The sequence below is a fragment of the Triticum urartu genome, chromosome 2A, assembly GCF_056163025.1.
Source record: "Triticum urartu cultivar PI428250 chromosome 2A, HENAU_Tu73, whole genome shotgun sequence".
NCBI classification, from domain to species: Eukaryota; Viridiplantae; Streptophyta; class Magnoliopsida; order Poales; family Poaceae; genus Triticum; species Triticum urartu.
This window is the reverse complement of record NC_141874.1, coordinates 179,736,474-179,762,333: the sequence shown is the minus strand read 5'-3', so window position 1 is coordinate 179,762,333 and position 25,860 is coordinate 179,736,474. Positions and strand designations below refer to the sequence as shown.

Here is a 25,860-nt window from a genome sequence, read left to right as displayed (position 1 = left end):
GTTACAAAGAAGGGAATCTACATATTTGGTCGCCAAGCTTGCCTTCCACGCCAAGGAGAGCCCCATCCGGACACGGGTGTAGTCTTCGGTCTTCGTATCTTCACAGCCCATCAGTCCGACCCATGGCCAACAGGTCGGACGCCTGAGGACCCCTTAGTCCAGGACTCCCTCAGTAGCCCCCGAACCAGTCTTCAATGACGAGGTGTTCAGCACATAGATTATCTTCAGCATTGCAAGGTGGGTTCCTCCATCGATGACTTCTGAGTAGTGTGTTCGACTTTCCATTTAATGTTGTACTCCTCGGCTTCTGTGCATCAACAACTTTCGTTTCCATGTGTCGAGCGAATGCGAGAGGTCAGGGTATTTTTACATATACCACCCCGACCGTATCACAAAGGTACCTATTTAAAGAGAATAGATCTCAGATCCATTCCAGACCCCGCGAAAAATTCTCAGAGCTTGCTAAGAAAAAACACCCCAACATGGCTAGCGCTCCCGGATCTTCCTCTCATCCCCACGGCTCCAAGAAGGGTGATTGGGAGAGATGTTCTGTATCCCATGGTCAGCTTGCGAAGCTGCAAACATAGGGCTTTCTTCCCCCCGCGGACCTGGTTCCCGTCCGAGCAGGATTGGCCTCCTTCAACGACAAAACTCATGTGGAGGATTTCCCCAATCCGTCTGCGGGAGAACGAGTGTGCTTCGTCCCTTTCTTATTAAGAGGTGTCGGATTTCCAATCCATCCCTTCCTCCGAGGTCTACTGGAGTATTATGGCCTCCAACTACAGAGTCTCACTCCCGCCTCTATTCTTCATATTGCGGGTTACGTTGCTCTATGCGAGCTATTCCTGGGCTGCGAGGCCCATTTCGATTTATGGAGAAGATTTTTTTGCCTCGCCCCTCGTAATCAAGGTGGGTCAATTTTTGAAGTGGGAGGCGCTGAAGTGTGGCGCATTGCCGGGACCGGATACCTGTCCGGCACGCCGAAGAAAGCTTCCGAAGAGTGGCATTCCGAATGGTTCTATATCAACGACGTCGCTCTACCTGACCCCGTTCGTATGGGCCTCCCTGAGTTTTCAAGTGCTCCGCTGAAGAAATGACATAGCTAGCATCCTTAGAGCCTTGAGGAAGAGGATAGTTCAAAGATCAGCCTACTGCTAGGCAAGATTAAGACGCTTGCCCAATCCGGATTGTCAATAGTCGAGGTAATGACGACCTTTGTGGCGCGGGGGGTCCAGCCACTCCAATATAGAGGGCTGCCCATGTGGCATTATAACACGGAAGACGACGCCTCACGCTATGGTCGGAAGGGCCCGAAGACCCCCGCCACCCTGGCCAAAATACTGGTTGAGCTGTATAAAGGGGAGAAAGAGGAGTTCACCCGTCTTCAACATGGAGACGGGTTTTCCATGTATAATCCTCCAAGTTGGGTAAGCTTCAGCTCCACTATTTTACTCCAGTCCCTGAATCATTCTTGACAGGCAGTATAGTATCTGTTTATAACAGGAATGGCGAGAGGTTGTCGAGGGGATCCGTGACCCTGCCCCGCAGCCGGAGAATCGCAACCAAGATCTTGACCCTGGATATGAGGAAGATCCGGACATATTTGTGGAGCTCGAGGATGGTATATTCTATCAGATGAGCTATGATGGTACATATGTACCCATCATCGCCGATTACCCCGGCCTTCTTCCTGCTTCACATGTAAGTAATCCGGAGATACCTTGTCCAAGAGAGTTTTCTCATTCCTCCTTACCCACCGCACTGTCCTGTGCTCAAAAGGGGAGGCACTCGGCGCGCCATGCTGCCCCGGGGTCATCTCCGAAGAGAACGTCCCCCACACTAAGCAAGCCTTCGAAGAGGAAGGCAAATGAAGATACGACCGAGCCTTCATCAAAGAGGTATGAATTTGCAAATATGCAACTTGGCAGTCACATCCAATTGTGAACTTTCTGTTTATTCCGTAGCAGGAAAAAGGTGTGCCAGACTATATCTGGGGGCCCGGCCGGCCAAACTTCCCGCAGCCAGGATCTAGATCCTACCGATGGGGGCTGATGCGGGGGTGACGCCGGACTGTCCTCTAGCCGAGGATTCAGTTGACGTATCCGTCACCAACTCGGAAGTGGAGAGCGCCATGAATCATCGGCACCACAAGGCCGTTTTACAAGACCCTTGCTTTTCAGAGGAGGCATTTAACGCCTTCAGCTCGGTTGATGCATATATCCGAGCTGCTCGAGATGGGCTTAACAGAGCCATAAAGCATCATTTAAAAGATGTGCAGGTAAGTTTACTTCGTCTAACTATGATAAAGATATGCCAGTAGCCCCCGAGACTTAAAGTAGTTGGGACAACTGATTTGAGGATCACTGCATGACCAGGTTTTATCGAAGAAGAACGACGTGCTAGCCCAAGAGCTAGAAAGGTCCCGGACGCAGTTGAACGCAGTGACCGCCTAACTGGAAAAATCCAAAGCGGCATCCTCCGGTGATATTTCCCTCCATCGAGAAACAATTATTGCGTAGCGGCCGTATTAACACTGCGGCTTTATCTCATAACAGGATCATCGGATCAATTGGAGGAAAAAGAGTCGAAAAGACTACAGGCCGCAGGCGAGCGGGTTTTCACCCATGTCAGACAGGAGAAAAACAAACTCTAAGATGCGAACACCCAGCTGGGTGAAGAGCTTAAGGATGTGCGGGCCCAGCTGGCAGACTCCGTGAAGGAGAACAAAAAACTGCGAGGCGGCATATTCAGTATGTGGACGTATTTACCGTAAAACAGTTTGGAAGTAAAAGTAGCTAATATAGTTGTGATTGTAGGTATATTAACGGGCCGTCCCAAAGAGAAGGTGTCCGGGTCATCAAGTGATCTTCTGCAAGGGCTGTCGAGTTGCACGAGCAAGCTCGTCAGGCAATGCGGAGCGTAGCCAAGGCCTTATGGCCATCCGACTCCCCTCCAGGGAGTATGGAGAAGCTTGTAGAGCTATTCAAGGGAGCACGGTGGCGTATCCGACTGTGGAAGATATCGGCCTGCCGAGAGGGTGCGCGAGAAGCCTGGGCCATGGTAAAAACATGATATACCAAGCTGGATCCGAATCACATGGCCCGGGTCAGACCGCTAGGGTCAAATGGGGAAGAAATTCCCGTTAGTTTAGTATATGGCCAAGTAGAGGTGGCTGCTAGATACTCCCAACAGGATTGTAAGTTAGACCGCCTGTTGGACGGTATAGAGGAGGAAGTTTTTGAGTCCTAAGTGACTATGTATTTTCCTTCTAGCTGGATAATAAAAACAATTGTCCTGGGTGACCTTTTCGCTTCGACCTCTGGACCCGAAGGTGCGGAGTGTTTCCGAATACCCTAACGGTAGAATATACCGGGGTATGCATGGGAACCAGGCATAGGGTCATAGTTGCTTGAACAGACAATATGTATACGGCTAGTTATGTTATATTACATTATGTAAGAAACATCTTCCAGAGAGAATAATTCCGTTAAGGGTTCCTTTCCCTGGGTGTGCATGCGTTTAATGTGCGTGTCTGAACTGTGATTGAAAAAAATCACAGAGTAAGTAACTTCTGGGGTTTCATAATGGAATGAATGCGGGAACATCTTTAATTCTCTGACCTAGTATTCCCTTAAGAACGCTAGCTTTCGGCTTCACCCAGTCTGAGGTACACATCCGGATGACCCGGCAGTAACAATCACAGAGGTGCTCCCTTTATGCCCTAGCCGAACTAACGGGAACGTAGGGCATAAGCACAGGAGCCAGGCAACCCAGCTTGGCCAAAACTTAAGTCATATCGATGCATATAATGGCGAAGAAAAGGTACATATGAAAAAACACATATGTGGTGAGCTTGATGCTCAAAGGATAATAGCAAGCTTCTGTACGAGAAGCCCCCAGGTATAATGAAAGTACATATGTGGAGATGTACGCATCAGGGGAGGACGGTCGAGCCGTACCAAAGTCGTAGGGCTAAAGAGCAAAACGAAAAAGATAAAAAAAGAAAAGAGAGAGAAAAAAACAACATTAATAATAGGAGGATGGAGACGAACACAGAGTGCGGCGCTAGGCATAAAATCGTCGGAGCCTGGCCGCATTCCAGGGGTTCGGCTCCAGGTAATTGTCTGACGCACCACGCAGGTGGTACGCTCCTCCGGTGAGGACTTCGTCAATGATGAAGGGACCCTCCCACTTGGGATTGAGTTTGTCCTTTTTCTTCTCCGGCAGGCGTAGAACGAGTTCACCAACGTTATAAGTCTTGGCCCATACTTTCTGCTTTGATACCTGTGAGCCTGCTATTGATAAAATGCGGGACGGGCTTTTGCGACGTCGCGCTCCTCCTCCAAGGCATCTAAGCTGTCCTGACGATCAAGCTCGGCTTCTCTCTCTTCGTACATGCGCACTCGAGGTGAGTCATGAATAATATCGCAGAGTAACACTGCTTCTGCACCGTACACCATGAAGAAAGGTGTATATCTAGTAGTGCAGTTGGGTGTGGTCTGCAGCCCCCAGAGCACGGAGTCAAGTTCCTCCACCCAGTGCTTGTCTGATTCTTTCAAAGACCGCACTAGTCTAGGTTTGATGTCGCTCATCCATTAGCCCGTTCGACTTGACCATTTGTCTGCGGGTGATAGACAGAGGCGTAATCGAGCTTAATGCCCAAATTAGCGCACCAAGTTTTCACTTCATCGGCGATGAAATTAGAGCCATTATCGGTGATTATGCTGTGTGGGACACCATAATGGTGTACCACGCCGGATATGAAATCTATTACCGGCCTCGCTTCGGCCGTTTTGACTGGTTTGGCCTCTATCCAGTTAGTGAATTTATCCACCATGACCAGCAGATACTTTCTCTTATGGCTTCCTCCTTTAAGGGGTACGACCATATCAAATCCCCAGACTGCAAAAGGCCAAGTGATGGGGATTGTTTGTAAGGCAGTGGGGGGCATATGGCTTTGGTTGGCGAAGAGTTGGCATCCGACGCAATGTTGGACAAGGTCCTGTGCATCTGCTCAGGCCGTCGGCCAATAAAACCCTGTACGGAAGACCTTGCTAACAAGGGCCCGAGCTGCGGCATGGTGATCGCCGAGTCCGGCGTGAATCTCGGCCAAGAGTTGCCGCCCCTCTTCCTCGGAGATACATCTTTGAAGAACTCCGGTGGCGCTTTTCTTATAGAACTCTCCGTCATGAACCTTGTAGGCCTTCGAATGCCAGACGATGCAGCGGGCCTCATTCTGGTCCTCGGGAAGCTCCTTCTTGTTAAGGTAGGCCAGGAAGGGTTCGGTCCATGGAGCAATGACTGCCATGATGAGATGCGCCGACGGTGTTATTTCGGTGGCTGAGCCTCCGATGATGTCGGTGTTTTCGTAATCTGGGGTTATGTTCGGATCCAGACTAGTGTTGCCGTTTTCCCCCTGCCACACCACGGATGGCTTAAAAAGCCTTTCCAGAAAGATATTGGGTGGAACGGGGTCGCGCTTAGCGCCGATACGAGCAAGGACATCCGCCCCCTGATTACTTTCTCAAGCCACAGGGTGGAACTCGAGCCCCTCGAACCGGCCCGACATTTTTATGACGGCATTACGGTAAGCTGCCATCTTTGGATCTTTGGCGTCGAAGTCTCCATTTATTTGAGATATTGCAAGGTTTGAGTCCCTGCGCACTTCTAGGCGTTGTATGCCCATGGAGACAGCCATCTGGATACCATGCAATAAGGCCTCATATTCGGCTGCATTGTTGGAGTTTGTGTATAGTATTTGGAGTATGTACTGAACGACGTCTCTAGTTGGTGACATTAAGACGACGCCCGCCCCTAGCCCTGCCAGCATTTTGGAGCCATCAAAATACATAACCCAATTGGAATATGCGCCGTACTCTTTAGGGAGTTCGGCCTCTGTCCATTCGGCGACGAAGTTAGCCAGTACTTGGGATTTAATAGCTCGACGTGGTTTGTATGTAATATCAAATGGAAGGAGCTCAATGGCCCATTTGGCAATCCGGCCCATGGCATCGCGGTTGTTTATAATGTCATTGAGTGGTACTTCGGAAGCCACCGTGATCGAACACTCCTGGAAGTAGTGACAAAGCTTTCGGGATGCCATGAAGACCGCGTATGCTATCTATTGATAATGGGGGTATCGGGATTTGCATGGTGTAAGGACAGTGGATACGTAGTATACTGGCTTCCGAAGCGGGAATTTGTGTCCGTCCTGTTCTCGTCCGACGACGAGCACGGCGCTCACCACCTGATGTGTTTCCGATATGTATAACATCATCGGTTCGCCGAAGTTTGGAGCGGCCAGGATTGGGTTGCTCGCAAGAAGGGTTTTTATTTCCTCCAGTCCGGCTGTTGCCGCGTCCGTCCACTAGAAGTGATCGGTTCTTCGTAGAAGGCGATAGAGTGGTAGTGCCTTTTCTCCCAACCTGGAGATAAAGCGGCTTAGAGCTGCTACGCAACCCACGAACTTTTGGACTTGTTTAAGGTCTATTGGCATAGCCAATTGTGACAGAGCTCGGATTTTGGCTGGATTTGCTTCAATTCCTCTATTGGAAATGATGAAGCCCAGCAGTTTTCCGGCGGGGACGCCGAAAACGCACTTTTCAGGGTTGAGCTTAATGTCATACGCGCGGAGGTTATCGAATGTGAGACGTAAATCGTCTATTAATGTTTCGACGTGCCTAGTTTTTATGACGATGTCGTCCACATAAGCTTCAACTATCTTGCCGATCTGTTTCTCCAGGCATGTTTGAATCATGCGTTGGTATGTGGCGCCGGCGTTCTTGAGACCGAAGGGCATGGTGTTGAAGCAGAATGGCCCATATGGGGTAATGAATGTTGTTGCAGCTTGATCGGACTCCTTCATTTTGATTTGATGGTATCCGGAATATGCATCAAGGAAACACAGTGAGTCGTGTCCTGCGGTAGAATCAATGATCTGATCAATGCGGGGGAGGGGGAAGGGATCCTTAGGGCAAGCCTTATTGAGGTCTTTAAAATCGACGCACAACCGCCAGGATTTGTCCTTCTTTGGTACCATCACCAGATTTGCCAGCCAGTCCGGATGTTTTATTTCTCTGATGAATCTGGCCTCAATTAGCTTGGCTAGCTCCTACCCCATAGCTTGATGTTTGGGTTCGGAAAAGCGCCACAGTGTTTGCTTCACCGGTTTGTATCCCTTTAATATATTGAGGCTGTGTTCAGCCAACTCGCATGGGATTCCTGGCATATCAGAAGGGTGCCAGGCAAATATATCCCAATTCTCGCGTAGGAACTCTCGTAGCGCGACGTTGACCGTTGGGTCTAATTGTGCTCCGATGGATGCTTTCTTCTTGGGGTCCGTTGGATGGAGTTGGAATTTGACTATGTCTTCTGCTGGTTTGAAGGAGGTGGATTTGGGTTGCTTGTCTAGGACCACATTATCCTTGTCCACCGTGGAGCACAGCGCGGTTAATTCTTCGGCCACGAGGGCTTCGGATAATGCCTCAAGGGCCAAGGATGCGGTTTTATTCTCAGCGTGGAGTGCTATGTCCGGATCACTAGCTAGAGTGATTATATCATTGGGCCCAGGCATCTTATGCTTCATGTATCCATAATGGGGTACCGCTTGGAAGCGCGTAAATGCATCTCGCCCTAAGGGGGCGTGATATCCGTTGTTGAAAGGGGCCACTTGGAAGGTTATTTCTTCGGACCAATAATTCTTCAGCATGCCGAATACCACGTCAAGTGTTATTTTTCTCACACACCGCGCCTCCCGACTGGGAATAATTCCTCGGAAGGTCGTGCTGCTTTGCTCAATGCGGCTCCTGTCTATTTCCATTTTGTGGAGTGTATCGTCGTAGATGAGGTTTAGTCCGCTGCCGCCGTCCATGAGGACCTTGGTGAGCAGAAAGACGTCCATGATTGGATTGAGGACCAAGGTGGCTGGTGCTCGGACTGTCCTGTATTTTGGTTCGTCGTCGGCATTAAAAGTTATAGCCGTGTCGTTCCAAGGGTTTGTCGCTGCTATTTGACAAACTTCAGCGAGTCTGTGTAGTGCTCTTTTGCACCTATTGTTTGAGGCGAATGTCTCGAAGAACGTCAGTACTTTGGGGTCGTTGTCCTCTGGGGGGTTTTGTTCTAGGTTATTCTTGGTGAGGATATCCTCGCCGCTCTTGGCCACTTGTCGGAGTATCCAACATGCTCTAAGGCTATGTGTTGGTATGTTATCCGGTGTCGTGTGTATTTTGCATGGCCCATCGAGCCGTCCTTCCAGAATGGTTCTGTGTCCCATACTGGACTTGTATTTCTATACTATTGAACCGGGGCGTGTTGCCCGGGTGCGCCCTTTTTGCCTGAATAAGGGGTTGAGTGCGGACTGATGATTCCCAATGAGCTGTTTGAGTTTTCCAGGCGCTTTCCATTGCACTGTACTTCTGTATGATAGTTGCCAAGTCAGCAAAGTGTAGGATGTGATGGCGGTTGATGGCGTTGAGGATTCCTTCGTCCCTGCAATTGTTGCGGAACACTGAGATAGCTTCCTCGTCGTGGCAATCTTAATCTTGTTTTTGACAAGAAGGAATCTGGCCCAGAAGTGGTGACCTTTTCCTGAGACTATTGTTTTATGCTCATTAGAGCGCTTGTATTTGGGTGGGTGGGTGGATTTAAATATGAACCTTGCCCCAGTCTTGGATCCGGTGTCTGAAGGTCTTCTGAATTTAGCAGATCGGGCTCCGGGATGCCCACTAATTTCTTAGGCTCGTCGTCTGATTCTATGTTCAGAGGGCAGGATGCTTCGCCTCGCGAGTAGGTGGCCGGCTCTTCGAGACTGGAGATTCGGACATAGTCCATCCTTCATATGGATGAAGAGTTCTCGACTCGCTCCTCGACTGCCGCTATCTGGTGGGTGATCGACGGAGATTTGATTTCTCTCTGATCGGGTTTAAGCCCAATCCGATCGTAGTCTGTAGCGACCCCCAGGGCAGCGATGCGATCTAGGAGCTCGTTTAAGGCCGAAAGCTCCGCTGGATCCATCTGCTTGGAGTGTTAGGAATCGATACGAGGGGGGTTTTCGATGACCCGAGAGGTCATCGTCGGCTTAATGACCGAACGAGCGGTCATGGTAAAGCCGCCCAGCCAGAGGGTTTGGCCTGGAGCCAGTGTTCCTCCGGCGGTGATATTATCCTTGAGAACAAGGCGAGACATCGATCTTGTTGTCGACGGCACAGTGGAACTCTCAATGAAAGCACCAATCTCAGTGTCAAAACTGGCGGATCTCGGGTAGGGGGTCCCGAACTGTGCGTCTTAGGTCGATGGTAACAGCAGACAGGGGACATGATGTTTACCCAGGTTCGGGCCCTCTCTATGGAGGTAATACCCTACGTCCTGCTTGCTTGATATTGATGATTACGAGTATTACAAGAGTTGATCTACCTCGAGATCGTAATGGCTAAACCCTAGAGATCTAGCTTGTATGGCTATGATAATGAATCTGCCCTATCCGAACTAAGTCATCCGGTTTACATAGACACCGAAAGGATCTAGGGTTACACAAGGTCGGTTATAAAGAAGGGAATCTACATATTTGGTCTCCAAGCTTGCCTTCCACGCCAAGGAGAGTCCCATCCGGACACGGGTGCATTCTTCGGTCTTCGTATCTTCACAGCCCATCAGTCCGGGCCATGGCCAACAGGCCGGACGCCCGAGGACCCCTTAGTCTAGGACTCCCTCACCTGGTATAATAGAAAAATTCGCAGCAGGAAATATCTGAAGCACTTTGGGCTGGGGGAGCTGCTCACCATGGGCCAAGGCCCAGATCGGAGGGGAGGCCACGCAGATGGGGCCAGCTGGGCCTTGGAGAGGCTCACAACCCATGCAAGCAGGAACAGGGGAGGCGTTGCCTGACGAGCGGGACGGCGGAGCAGCACTCGCCGGCGTGAAGGAGGCGGCGGGGCAACGCAGAGGAGGCCAGAGACGGCGAGGATGGGTAGATCCGGCGATGGGGATCCCGGATCCAGCCGGAGGAGGGGTTGGTGACGCGGCAACGACGACGACTGCGAGCACAGCGACGACGTTCATGGTGGCGGCGGCGTGCTGTGAGAGAGAGAGCTATTGAGGCAGGGGAGAAGAAGGGCGGCGAGGTCGGGGTTCACCGGAGTTTGACGCTGGTGACTGATACGTCAATTTTGCATCATGCTTTTATATCAATATTTATTGCATTATGGGCTGTTATTTCACATTATGTCACAATACTTATGTCTATTTTCTCTTATTTTACAAGGTTTACATAAGGAGGGGGAATGCTGGCAGCTGGAATTCTGGGCTGGAAAAGGAGCAAATATTAGAGACCTATTCTGCACAACTCCAAAAGTCCTGAAACTCCACGGAACACCTTATAATAAATAATGAAAAATCCCCGCCAAAGATGAAGACCAGAGGGCCCACACCCTTCTCACGAGGGTGGGGGGCGCCCCCCCCCCTAGGGCGTGCTCCCCTACCTCGTGGGCCCCCTGGTGGCTCTCCGATGACCATCTTCTCCCATATGAAGTCTTTCGTCAAGAAAAAAAATAAGAAGCAACCTTTCGGGATGAAACTCCGCCGCCACGAGGCGGAACCTTGGAGGATCCAATCTAGAGCTCCGGCAGAGCTGTTCTGCCGAGGAAACTTCCCTCCCGGAGTGGGAAATCATCGCCATCATCATCACCAATGCTCCTCTCATCGGGAGAGGGCAATCTCCATCAACATCTTCATCAGCACCATCTCATCTCAAAACCCTAGTTCATCTCTTGTATCCAATTCTTGTCTCCATGTCCGGGATTGGTGCTAGTAGATTGCTAGTAGTGTTAATTACTCCTTGTAGTTGATGCTAGTTGGTTTAATTGGTGGAAGATCATATGTTCAGACCCTATATGCATATTAATACCCCTCTGATTATGAACATGTTTATTCTTTGTGAGTAGTTACGTTTGTTCCTGAGGACAAGGGAGAAGTCTTGCTATTAGTAGTCATGTGAATTTGGTATTCGTTCGATATTTTGATGAGATGTATGTTGTCTAGCCTCTAGTGGTGTTATGTGAACGTCGACTACATAACACTTCACCATTATTTGGGCCTAGAGGAAGGCATTGGGAAGTAATAAGTAGATGATGGGTTGCTAGAGTGACAGAAGCTTAAACCCAAGTTTATGCGTTGCTTCGTAAGGGGCTGATTTGGATCCATATGTTTCATGCTATGTTTAGGTTTACCTTAATACTTTTGTTGTAGTTGCGGATGCTTACAATAGAGGTTAATCATAAGTGGGATTCTTGTTCAAGTAAGAACAGCACCCAAGCACTGGTCCACCCACATATCAAACTATCAAAGTATGGAACGCGAATCATATGAACGTGATTAAAAGTAGCTTGACGATATTCCCATGTGTCCTCGGGAGCGCTTTTCCTTATATAAGAGTTTGTGCAGGCTTGTCCTTTGCTACAAAAAGGATTGGGCCACCTTGCTGCACTTTATTTACTTTTGTTATTTGTTGCTCGTTACAAATTATCTCATCACAAAACTATCTGTTACCACTTATTTCAGTACTTGCAGGGAATACCTTGCTGAAAACCGTTTATCATTTCCTTCTGCTCCTCGTTGGGTTCGACACTCTTACTTATCAAAAGGACTATGATAGATCCCCTATACTTGTGGGTCATCAAGACTCTTTTCTGGCGCCGTTGCCGGGGAGTGAAGCGCCTTTGGTAGGTGAAATTTGGTAAGGAAAAATTTATATAGTGTGCTGAAATTTACTGTCACTTGTTACTATGGAAAGCAATCCTGTGAGGGGCTTGTTCGGGGTATCTTCACCCCGACCAGTAGAGCAAAGAGTTGCTCCTCAGCCTACTGAACCTATTGAAAATGAAATTCCTTATTAGTATCCTTCGAGTATAATAGAAAAACTGCTAGCTAATCCTTTTACAGGAGATGGAACAAAGCATCCTGATGAACACCTAATATATGTGGATGAAGTTTGTGGATTATTTAAGCTTGCAGGTATTCCCGATGATGTTACTAAGAATAAGGTCTTCCCTTTATCTTTGAAGGGAGACGCATTGACATGGTATAGGCTATGTGATGATATGGGATCATGGAACTATAGAAGATTGAAATTGGAATTTCATCAAAAGTATTACCCTATGCATCTTGTTCATCGTGATCGCAATTATATATATAATTTTTGGCCTCGTGAAGGAGAAAGCATCGCTCAAGCTTGGGGGAGGCTTAAATCAATGTTATATTCATGCCCCAATCATGAGCTTCCAAGAGAAACAATTCTTCAAAAATGTTATGCTCGGCTTTTTGAAAATAATCGCACCATGCTCGATACTTCTTGTGCTGGCTCTTTTATGATGAAAACTATTGGATTTAGATGGGATTTACTGGATAGAATTAAACGCAACTCTGAAGATTGGGACCTCGACAATGGTAAGGAGTCAGGTATGACACCTAAGTTTGATTGTGTTAAATCTTTTATGGATACTGATATTTTCCGTAAGTCTAGCACTAAATATGGACTTGATTCTGAGATAGTAGCTTCTTTCTGTGAATCTTTTGCTACTTATGTTGATCTCCCTAAGGAGAAGTGGTTTAAATATCATCCTCCCATAGAAGTAAAAGTAGCTGCACCTATTAAAGTTGAAGAAAAGACTGTCACTTATAATGATCCTATTGTTCCTACTTGTTATGTTGAGAAACCACCTTTCCCTGTTAGGATAAAGGATCATGCTAAAGCTTCAACTATGGTTCGTAAAAGCAATATTAAAACATATATACCTCCTGAGCAAGTTAAAGTTGAACCTAATATTGCTATTGTTAAAGAGCTCTTGTCTGATAATATTGATGGGCATGTTATTCAGTTCTGCAGTGAAACTGCTAGAATTGCTAAACCTTGTGCTAAAGATAAACATAGACCTGTGGTAGGCGTGCCTGTTATTTCTGTTAAAATAGGAGACCATTGTTATCATGGCTTATGTGATATGGGTGCTAGTGCTAGTGTTATACCTTATGACTTGTATAAAGAAATCAAGCATGAAATTGCACCTGCTGAGTTAGAAGATATTGATGTCACAATTAAACTTGCTAATAGAGATACTATTTCAGCAATGGGAATTGTTAGAGATGTTAAATTCTTGTGCGGGAAAACTAAATATCCTGCTAATTTTCTTGTTCTTAGTTCTCCACAAGATAGCTTTTGTCCCATTATATTTGGTAGACCCTTCTTGAATACAGTTAATGCTAGGATAGACTGCGAAAAGAATGTTGTTACTATTGGCTTGGATGATATGACTCATGAGTTTAATTTCTCTAAATTTAGTAAACAACACCGTGAAGAAGAATTGCCTGGTAAGGATGAAATTATTGGTCTTGCTTCTATTGCCGTACCTCCTAATGATCCTTTAGAACAATATTTGCTAGACCATGAGAATGATATGTTTATGAATGAAAGAAGGGAAATAGATGAAGTATTCTTTAAACAAGAACCTATGCTAAAACACAATTTGCTTGTTGAAATCCTAGGGGATCCTCCTCCACCTAAGGGTGATCCCGTGTTTGAGATTAAACCGTTGCCTGATAAACTTAAATATGCTTATCTTGATGAAAAGAAGATATATCCTGTTATTATTAGTGCTAACCTTTTAGAGCATGAAGAAGAAAGATTATTGAGAACTCTGAAGAAGCACCATGCTGCTATTGGATATACTCTTGATGATCTTAAAGGCATTAGTCCCACTCTATGTCAACATAAAATAAACTTGGAAGCAGATGCCAAACCAGTTCGTGATCCTCAACGACGTATGAATCCTAAAATGAAAGAAGTGGTAAGAAAATAAATACTAAAGCTTCTAGAAGCAGGTATAATTTATCCCGTTGCTGATAGTCAGTGGGTAAGTCCTGTTCATTGTGTCCCTAAGAAGGGAGGTATTACTGTTGTTCCTAATGATAAAGATGAATTGATTCCACAAAGAATTATTACAGGTTATAGGATGGTAATTGATTTCCGCAAATTAAATAAGGCTACTAAGAAAGATCATTACCCCTTACCTTTTATTGATCAAATGCTAGAAAGATTATGCAAACATACACATTACTACTTTCTAGATGGTTATTCTGGTTTCTCTCAAATACCTGTGTCAGCTAAAGATCAATCAAAGACTACTTTTACATGCCCTTTTGGTACTTTTGCTAATAGACGTATGCCTTTTGGTTTATGTAATGCACCTGCTACCTTTCAAAGATGCATGATGGCTATATTCTCTGACTTTTTTGAAAAGATTTGTGAGGTTTTCATGGACGACTTTTCCGTCTATGGATCTTCTTTTGATGATTGCTTGAGCAATCTTGATCGAGTTTTGGAGAGATGTGAAGAAACTAATCTTGTCTTGAATTGGGAAAAGTGTCACTTTATGGTTAATGAAGGTATTGTCTTGGGGTATAAAGTTTCTGAAAGAGGTATTGAAGTTGATAAAGCCAAGGTTGATGCTATTGAAAAGATGCCATGTCCCAAGGACATCAAAGGTATAAGAAGTTTCCTTGGTCATGCCGGATTTTATAGGAGGTTCATCAAGGACTTCTCGAAAATTTCTCGGCCTCTGACTAATTTATTACAAAAAGATGTACTGTTTGTCTTTGATGATGATTGTGTAGAAGCATTTGAAATACTTAAGAAAGCATTAGTCTCTGCACCTATTGTTCAGCCACCCGATTGGAATTTACCCTTTGAAATTATGTGTGATGCTAGCGATTATGCTGTAGGTGATGTTCTAGGGCAAAGAGTTGATAAGAAATTAGATGTTATCCATTATGCTAGTAAGACTCTAGACAATGCTCAAAGAAATTATGCTACTACTGAAAAAGAAGTTTTAGCAGTTGTATTTGCTTGTGATAAGTTCAGACCTTATATTGTTGATTCTAAAGTAACTATCCACACTGATCATGCTGCTATTAAATATCTTATGGAGAAGAAAGATGCTAAACCTAGACTTATTAGATGGGTTCTCTTGCTACAAGAATTTGATTTGCATATTGTTGATAGAAAAGGAGCTGAGAACCGCGTTGTAGACAACTTATCTAGGTTAGAGAATGTTCTTGATGACCCACTACCTATTGATGATAGCTTTCCTGATGAACAATTAAATGTCATAAGTACTTCTCGTAGTACCTCTTGGTATGCTGATTATGCTAATTACATAGTTGCTAAATTTATACCACCTAGCTTCACATACCAACAAAAGAAAAAAATCTTCTATGATTTGAGACATTACTTTTGGGATGACCCACATCTTTATAAGGAAGGAGTAGATGGTGTTATAAGACATTGTGTACCTGAGCATGAACAGGAACAAATCATACGCAAGTGCCACTCCAAAACTTATGGAGGACACCACGTGGGAGATAGAACTGCACATAAGGTATTGCAATCCGGTTTTTATTGGCCTACTCTCTTCAAGGATGCCCGTAAGTTTGTCCTTTCTTGTGATGAATGTCAAAGAATTGGTAATATTAGTAGACGTCAAGAAATGCCTATTAATTATTCACTTGTTATTGAACCGTTTGATGTTTGGGGCTTTGATTATATGGGACATTTTCCTGCCTCTAATGGATATACACATATTTTAGTTGCTGTTGATTACATTACTAAGTGGGTAGAAGCTATTCCAACTAGTAGTGTTGATCATAACACTTCTATTAAAATGCTTAAAGAAGTTATTTTTCCGAGGTTTGGAGTCCCTAGATATTTAATGACTGATGGTGTTTCACATTTTATTCATGGTGCTTTCCGTAAAATGCTTGCTAAATATGACGTCAATCATAGAATTGCATCTCCGTATCACCCACAGTCTAGTGGTCAAGTAGAATTGAGTAATAGAGAACTCAAATTAATTTTGCAAAAGACTGTCAATAGGTCTAGAAAGAATTGGTCCAAGAAACTTGATGATGCATTATAGGCCTATAGAACTTCATATAAAAATCCTATCAGTATGTCTCCGTATAAAATGGTATATGGAAAAGCATGTCACTTACCTCTCGAACTAGAACATAAGGCATATTGGGCTATTAAAGAGCTTAACTATGATTTCAAACTTGCCGGTGAAAAGAGGTTATTTGATATTAGCTCACTTGATGAATGGAGAACCCAAGCTTATGAAAATGCCAAGTTGTTTAAAGAAAAGGTTAAAAGATGGCATGACAAAAGGATACAAAAGCGTGAGTTTAATGTAGGTGATTATGTATTGCTATACAACTCTCGTTTAAGATTTTTTGCAGGGAAACTTCTCTCTAAATGGGAAGGCCCCTATGTTATCAAGGAGATCTATCGTTCCGGTGCCATAAAACTCAACAACTTTGAAGGCACAAATCCGAAGGTGGTAAACGGTCAAAGAATCAAACATTATATCTCAGGTAATCCCATAAATGTTGAAACCAATATTATTGAAACCGTAACCCCGGAGGAATACATAAGGGACATTTTCTAGAATGTTTCAGACTCCGAAAAGGAATAGGTATGTGGTACGGTAAGTAAACCGACTCCAAAACAATTTTTAAGGCAATATTTCTCTGTTTTGGAATATTTAGAAAAATAGAAAATTAAGTAGCAGTCCGGGAAGGGCACGAGGGCCTCACGAGGGTGGAGGGCGCGACCTACCCCCCTGGGCACGCCCCCTACCTTGTGATCTCCTCGTGTGCCTTCCGGACTCTGTTTTCTTGCACGATACGTATTTTGGTCAGTAAAAATTCATTATATGTTCTCCCAAAGGTTTTGACTCCCGTATCACGCAAAAATCTCCTGTTTTTGTTTCGAGCTGTTTTTCTGACAGATCTAGATTATCATGACGTCCCCAAGTGCTTCCAAGGACAAGTTGTTCGAGAAGGTCATCAACCCTTACCTCGCGGAGGTGCTGCGACACCCTCAAACCATTGAGATGCGTGATGGGTTGCTGCACATCCGCGATGCTGAGGGACCAAAGGGAATCAGAAGCATGGAGACGAGGCTCAAAGCAATGGAGCAACAAGTTTTCAAGTGCCAGGGGATGGTGGAGCGTGGAATCAATGCTAGCCACATGATGCTCGCGGAGTTCACTAACAACTACAAGCTGGATGCCAAGAACACCGAGGAGGCCATCTTCAAGATATATGAGAAGATCGAGCACCTCCAAGCCCAAATCTATGACCTACAAAACCAAAACTGTGAGTATGAATATAGATTCAAAAGAATGAGTTTGGCTGCAGATTCGAGGATTCCGGAGACTCGATCATCTTTCTATTATGGTGAACCTATGCCTTGGAAGATGGATGACAAGCCCGCATCATCAACAACACCTCCACCATCTCCTCCAACAAAGAAGAATTGAGTATCTGGGTATGGGCACTCCACTTGGCAACTGCCAAGCTTGGGGGAGTGCCCCGGTATCGTATCACCATCACTTTTATCTTTACCGTTTATCTTAGTTCGATCTTATTAGTAGTATTTTGATCTAGTAGAATAAAGTTTGTGGCATGATCTAGTTGTGAGTTTTGCTTTATTATCCTTCTATGTAATCGAGTCTGTGAGCTATATAATAAAGATTAGTGTTGAGTCAAGGGCTTGATTGTTTCGCCATGATCCTAAGTGAATAAAAGAAAAGAGAAAGAAATAGAAAGAAACAAAGAGATCCTATGGATCTCATGGAGAGTAATGAGCTCACATAGAAAAAGTATGATGAATAAAATTTGTTGAGAGTTGACAAGCATAGTTTTGGTCATCGTTGCAATTAATATGAAGTAATAAAGAAAGAGAGGTCTTCACATATAGATATACTATCTTGGACATCTTTTATGATTGTGAGCACTCATTAAAATATGACATGCTAAAGAGTTGACATTGGACAAGGAAGACAGCGTAATGGGTTATGTTTTCTTACATCTGAGATAAATTATATTGTCTTGGATCTTCCAACATGTTGAGCTTGCCTTTCCCTCATGCTAGCCAAATTCTCAGCACCAAGTAGAGATACTACTTGTGCTTCCAAATACCCTTAAACCAGTTTTGCCATGAGAGCCCACCATATCTACCTACGGATTGAATAAGATCCTTCAAGTAAGTTGTCATCGGTGCAAAGCAATAAAAATTGCTCTCTAAATATGTATAATTGATTGGTGTGGGAGAAATAAGCTTTATACGATCTTGTGATGTGGAAGTAATAAAAGCGACGGACTGCATAATAAAGGTTCATATCACAAGGGGCAATATAAAGTGACGTTCTTTCGCATTAAGATTTTGTGCATCCAACCATAAAAGCGCATGGCAACCTCTGCTTCCCTCTGCGAAGGGCCTATCTTTTATCATTATCTTCTACCTTATGCAAGAGTCATGGTGATTTTCACCCTTCCTTTTTACACTTTATCCTTTGGCAAGCACAGTATGTTGGAAAGATCCTGGTATATATGGCTAATTGGATGTGAGTTTTCATGAACTATTACTGTTGACATTACCCTTGAGGTAAAACGTTGGGAGGCAAGACTATAAGCCCCTATCTTTCTCTGTGTCCGATTAATACTCCACACCCATAAGTATTACGTGAGTGTCAGCAATTGTGAAAGATTATATGATAGTTGAGTATGTGGACTTGCTGAAAAGCTCTTATACATTGACTCTTTCCTATGTTATGATAAATTGCAATTGCTTCAATGACCGAGATTGTAGTTTGTTAGTTCTCAATAAAGTTTACGATTCATACTTGATATTGTGATTGAATTATTACTCTAGCATTAGAGATCATATGACAAAAATTATATAAGTTGCTGTTACAAGAACGATCATGATGCCCTCATGTCTGTATTTTATTTTTATCGACACCTTCATCTCTAAACATGTGGACATATTTTTCGATTTCGGCTTTTCGCTTGAGGACAAGCGAGGTCTAAGCTTGGGGGAGTTGATACGTCCATTTTGCATCATGCTTTTATATCAATATTTATTGCATTATGGGCTGTTATTTCACATTATGTCACAATACTTATGGCTATTCTCTCGTATTTTACAAGGTTTACATAAGGAGGGGGAATGCCGGCAGCTGGAATTCTGGGCTGGAAAAGGAGCAAATATTAGAGACCTATTCTGCACAACTCAGAAAGTCCTGAAACTCCACGGAACACCTTATAATAAATAATGAAAAATCCTTGCCAAAGATGAAGACCAGGGGGCCCACACCCTTCTCACCAGGGTGGGGGCGTGCCCCCCCCCTAGGGCGCGCCCCCTACCTCATGGGCCCCTGGTGGATCTCCGATGACCATGTTCTCCTATATGAAGTCTTTCGTCGAGAAAAAAAAAGAAGCAAGCTTTCCGGACGAAACTCTGCCGCCACAAGGCGGAACCTTGGCAGATCCAATCTAGAGCTCCGACAGAGCTGTTCTGCCGGGGAAACTTCCCTCCCGGAGTGGGAAATCATCGCCATCGTCATCACCAACGCTCCTCTCATCGGGAGAGGGCAATCTCCATCAACATCTTCATCAGCACCATCTCATCTCAAAACCCTAGTTCATCTCTTGTATCCAATTCTTGTCTCCAAGTCCGGGATTGGTGCTAGTAGGTTGCTAGTAGTGTTAATTACTCCTTGTACTTGATGCTAGTTGGTTTAATTGGTGGACGATCATATGTTCAGATCCTATATGCATATTAATACCCCTCTGATTATGAACATGTTTATGCTTTGTGAGTAGTTACGTTTGTTCCTGAGGACAAGGGAGAAGTCTTGCTATTAGTAGTCATGTGAATTTGGTATTCGTTCGATATTTTGATGAGATGTATGTTGTCTAGCCTCTAGTGGTGTTATGTGAACGTCGACTACATAACACTTCACCATTATTTGGGCCTAGAGGAAGGCATTGGGAAGTAATAAGTAGATGATGGGTTTCTAGAGTGACAGAAGCTTAAACCCTAGTTTATGTGTTGCTTCGTAAGGGGCTGATTTGGATCCATATGTTTCATGCTATGGTTAGGTTTACCTTAATACTTCTGTTGTAGTTGCGGATGCTTGCAATAGAGGTTAATCATAAGTGGGATGCTTGTTCAAGTAAGAACAGCACCCAAGCACCGGTCCACCCACGTATCAAATTATCAAAGTACCAAATGCGAATCATATGAACGTGATGAAAACTAGCTTGACGATATTCCCATGTGTCCTCGGGAGCGCTTTTCCTTATATAAGAGTTTGTGCAGGCTTTTCCTTTGCTACAAAAAGGATTGGGCCACCTTGCTACACTTTATTTACTTTTGTTATTTGTTGCTCATTACAGATTATCTCATCACAAAACTATCTGTTACCACTTATTTCAGTACTTGCAGAGAATACCTTGCTGAAAACCGTTTATCATTTCCTTTTGCTCCTCGTTGGGTTCGACACTCTTACTTATCGAAAGGACTACGATAGATCCCCTATACTTGTGGGTCATTAGTGACGGTGCGCGCGCGGCCTGCGGCGAGGCGGCGGGGCCGGGAAGGCGGCGCGGGGAGACGGGGTCGGGCGGGAGCTCGGGTCCCTGGCGGATCGCTCGCGTGCGGGAGTGGCGGCAGCGAGCGGGCTAGCACGGCCTAGTTCGGGCCCCGGGCGGGCTCGCGATGGGCCTCCAGGGCCGCGGAGCGGGGAGCAGGCAGGAGGACGCGTGGAGGCGCGAGAGTGGTGGAGGCCAGCGGCTGCGGCGGCGCCAGCCAGTGGGGAAGCACCAAGTGGCGGCGGGGGGGTGGATCGGCGCTGAAAACGAGGAGGAAGCGGCGGGTGGAGGTTAGGGGAGAGCGTAGGGGCTAGGTTTAGACAAAAAGGAAGGGGAAGGCTGTCCATTTATAGGCAGGGGTCTAGGAGAGGGGGTTTTGCTCCATTTCGGAGCCTTCGATCGCCATCGGACGGTCCGGAGCGGATGGGGAAGTAGGTGGGCTGCAGGTGGGCTGTTCAGATGGGTTGGACTGAGAGGAAAGAGGATGAATGTAGCCCGGTGACTGTTTCCGAAGACCGAAAACGTCCAACGACAGATCGGCTATATTGCCACTATAGCTATTCGTTGGGGCATCAAACGGACTCCGAATGCGACAAAACTCGGCAGGCGGCCTACCTACACTATAACAAGACCGCACGCCAACTTTCACCCCATTCTGAGAACACTTTACGACCACTTATAAAATAATATTTTGGACATGTCGCGGGCGCGTGCAAGTGTTTTTGGGCTGAGAACGGACAACGGAAAGAACTAGGGAACCCAGACGGATGCAAGTTTTGAGAACATGCAGATGCAATGCGGATGATGACATGGCAAGATGCAACACGCAAGCGAATGACATGGCAACGATGGCGCATAACTAGAAGACACCTGGCACATCGGTCTCGGGGCATTATAAACCATTATTCTATGATTTAAATGAATAACCGTCTCGCATCAAACAAGATCCAGATATAATGTTCATGCTCAACGCTGGCACCAAATAACAATTATTTAGGTCTAATACTAATCCCGAAGGTAGATGTAGAGGTAGCGTGCTGACGGCGATCACATCGACTTTGGAACCATTTCCCACACGCATCGTCACCTCGTCCTTAGCCAATCTTCGCTTAATCCGTAGCCCCTGTTTTGAGTTGCAAATGTTAGCAACTGAACTAGTATCAAATACCCAGGCACTACTGCGAGCATTAGTAAGGTACACATCAATAACATGTATATCAAATATACCTTTCACTTTGCCATCCTTCTTCTCCGCCAAATACTTGGGGCAGTTCTGCTTCCAGTGACCAGTCCCTTTGCAGTAGAAGCACCCAGTCTCAGGCTTAGGTCCAGACTTTGGTTTCTTCACATGAGCAGCAACTGGCTTGCTGCTCTTCTTGAAGTTCCCCTTCTTCCCTTTACCCTTTTTCTTGAAACTAGTGGTCTTGTTGACCATCAACACTTGATGCTCCTTCTTCATTTCTAACTCTGCAGCCTTTAGCATTGCGAAGAGCTCGGGAATTGTCTTATCCATCCCTTGCATATTATAGTTCATCATGAAGCTCTTGTAGCTTGGTGGCAGTGATTGAAGAACTCTGTCAATGACACTATCATCAGGAAGATTAACTCCCAGTTGAGTCAAGTGGTTGAGGTACCCAGACATTCTGAGTATATGTTCACTGACAGAACTATTCTCCTCCATCTTGCAGCTGTAGAACTTATTGGAGACTTCATATCTCTCAATCCGGGCATTTGCTTGAAATATTAACTTCAACTCCTGGAACATCTCATATGCTCCATGACGTTCAAAACGTCATTGAAGTCCCGGTTCTAAGCCGTATAGCATGGCACACTGAACCATCGAGTAGTCATCAACACGCGACTGCCAGGCATTCACAATGTCTGCAGTTGCCGGCGTGGGTGGTACACCTAGCGGTGCTTCCAGGACGTAACTCTTCTGTGCAGCAATGAGGATAATCCTCAAGTTACGGACCCAGTCTATGTAGTTGCTACCATCATCTTTCAACTTAGCTTTCTCTAGGAACGCATTAAAATTCAATGGAACAATAGCACGGGCCATCTATCTACAACAACATAAACATGCAAAATACTATCAGGTACTAAGTTCATGATAAATTAAAGTTCAATTAATCAAATTACTTAAGAACTCCCACTTAGATAGACATATCTCTAATCATCTAAGTGATCACGTGATCCATATCAACTAAACCATGTCTGATCATCACGTAAGATGGAGTAGTTTTCAATGGTGAACATCACTATGTTGATCATATCTAATATATGATTCACGCTCGACCTTTCGGTCTCCAGTGTTCCGAGGCCATATCTGCATATCCTAGGCTCGACAAGTTTAACCCAAGTATTTCGCGTGTGCAAAACTGGTTTTCACCTGTTGTATGTGAATGTAGAGCTTATCACACCCGATCATCACGTGGTGTCTCGGCACGACAAACTATAGCAACGGTGCATACTCTGGGAGAACACTTATACCTTGAAATTCAGTGAGAGATCATCTTATAATGCTACCGTCGATCTAAGAAAAATAAGATGCATAAAGGATAAACATCACATGCAATCAATATAAGTGATATGATATGGCCATCATCATCTTGTGCCTGTGATCTCCATCTCCAAAGCACTGTCATGATCACCATCGTCACCGGCTTGACACCTTGATGTCCATCGAAGCATTGTTGTCGTTACGGCAACTATTTCCTCCACGACTGTCGCTACCGCTTAGTGATAAAGTAAAGCAGTTACATGGTGATTGCATTTCATACAATAAAGCGACAACCATACGGCTCCTGCCAGTTGCCGATAACTGTGTTACAAAACATGATCATCTCATACAATAAAAATTAGCATTATGTATTGACCATATCACATCACAACATGCCCTGCAAAAACAAGTTAGACGTCCTCTACTTTGTTGTTGCAAGTTTTACGTGGCTGCTACGGACTGAGCAAGAACCGTTCTTACCTACGCATCAAAAACCACAACGCGGTATAGTGAATGCTTTTTGATCTTCAGAAAGAACCCTGTTCATTGAATCCGATTCAACTAAAGCTGGAGAAATAGACACCCACTAGCCACCTGCGTGCGAAGCACGTCGGTACAACCAGTCTCGCGTAAGCGTACGCGTAATGTCGGTCTGGGCCGCTTCATCCAAAAATGCCGCTGAATCAAGGATCAACTAGTGATGGCAAGCAATATGTATATACCCACAACCATGACTCCTTTGTGTTCTACTCGTGCATATGGCATCTACGCATAAACCTGGCTCGGATGCCACTGTCGGGAAACGCAGTAATTTCAAAAAAATTCCTACGCACACGCAAGATCATGGTGATGCATATCAACGAGAGGGGAGAGTGTCGTCCACGTACCCTCGTAGACCGTAAGCGGAAGCGTTATGACAACACGGTTGATGTAGTCGTACGTATTCACGATCGACCGATCCTAGTACCGAATGTACGGCACCTCCGCGATCTGCAGACGTTCAGCTCGGTGATGTCCCACGAACTCATGATCCAGTAGAGCTTCGAGGGAGAGTTCCGTCAGCACGACGGCGTGATGACGGTGTTGATGAAGTTACCGACGTAGGGCTTCGCCTAAGCACCGCTACGAAATGACTGAGGTGGATTATGGTGGAGGGGGGCACCGCACACGGCTAAAAGATCAATGATCAACTTGTGTGTCTATGGGGTGCGCCCCTCCCCCGTATATAAAGGAGTGGAGGAGGGGGAGAGGTCGGCCCTCCTAGGCGCGCCCCAAGGGGAGTCCTACTCCCACTGGGAGTAGGACTCCAACCCTTCCAAGAGTAGGAGTAGGAGAGAGGGAAGGAGGAGAGAGGGGGAAGGAAAGGGGGGCGCCGCCTCCCCTCCTTGTCCAATTTGGACTAGAGGGAGAGAGGGCGCATGGCCTGCCCTGGCCGCCCCTCCTCTTCTCCACTAAGGCCCAATAGGCCCATTAGACTCCCCGGGGGGTTCCGGTAACCCCCCGGTACTTCGATTTTTGTCTGAACTTGCCCGGAACCCTTTCAAAGTCCAAACATAGCCATCCAATATATCGATCTTTATGTCTCGACCATTTCAAGACTCCTCGTCATGTCTGTGATCATATCCGAGACTCCGAACTACCTTCGGTACATCAAAACACATAAACTCATATTACCGATCATCACCGAATGCTAAGTGTGCGGACCCTACGGGTTCGAGAACTATGTAGACATGACCGAGACTCGTCTCCGGTCAATAACCAATAGCAGAACCTGGATACTCATATTGGCTCCTACATATTCTACGAAGATCTTTATCGGTCAAACCGCATAACGGTATACGTTGTTCCCTTTGTCATTGGTGTGTTACTTGCCCGAGATTCGATCGTCGGTATCTCAATACCTAGTTCAATCTCGTTACCGGCAAGTCTCTTTACTCGTTCTGTAATGCATCATCCCGCAACTAACTCATTAGTTACATTGCTTGCAAGGCTTATAGTGATGTGCATTACCGAGAGGGCCCAGAGATACCTCTCCGACAATCGGAGTGACAAATCCTAATCTCGATCTATGCCAACTCAACAAGTACCATCGGAGACACCTGTAGAGCACCTTTATAATCACCCAGTTACGTTGTGACGTTTGGTAGCACACAAAGTGTTCCTCCGGCACTCGGGAGTTGCATAATCTCATATTCATAGGAACATGTATAAGTTATGAAGAAAGTAATAGCAACAAACTAAACGATCATCGTGCTAAGCTAACCGATGGGCCAAGTCAATCACATCGTTCTCTAATGATGCGATCTCGTTAATCAAATGACAACTCATGTCTATGGTTAGGAAACATAACCATCATTGATTCAACGAGCTAGTCAAGTAGAGGCAAACTAGTGACACTCTGTTTGTCTATGTATTCACACATGTACTAAGTTTCCGGTTAATACAATTCTAGCATGAATAATAAACATTTATCATGATATAACGAAATATAAATAACAACTTTATTATTGCCTCTAGGGCATATTTCCTTCAGCCATTGTCATCTGAGGTCCTCATGTTTGACTCAAGCATCAAGCCCAGTAAGTCATCATTGGTATTTTCTCCTTCTTGCATAGCTTGCATTCTTTTTACAATTAGACCATGTAGAATGGATTCAATTTCATTATTAATTTGATGCATCCTTCTATTGTTTTTGGTCAGCAAGGACCTATTAATACCCCAATAAATTATTAGCGCACACTGTTGAACAACGGTACTAAATCAATCATATTGCACATTTACAAATCACGGAATAATTTACTCTCATTACTTAAAATAGAGGACCTTAGATCGATAAAACATGATCTCCAGTGTTACTCTAAATTAGTACTACGGTCTTT

At 45.3% G+C, this 25,860-nt stretch overlaps 1 pseudogene; it reads right to left on the bottom strand.

The window, feature by feature from the left end:
- Positions 1-25,860, bottom strand: part of LOC125535562 (cytochrome P450 CYP72A616-like) — a 193,002-nt pseudogene that overhangs the window by 166,136 nt on the left and 1,006 nt on the right.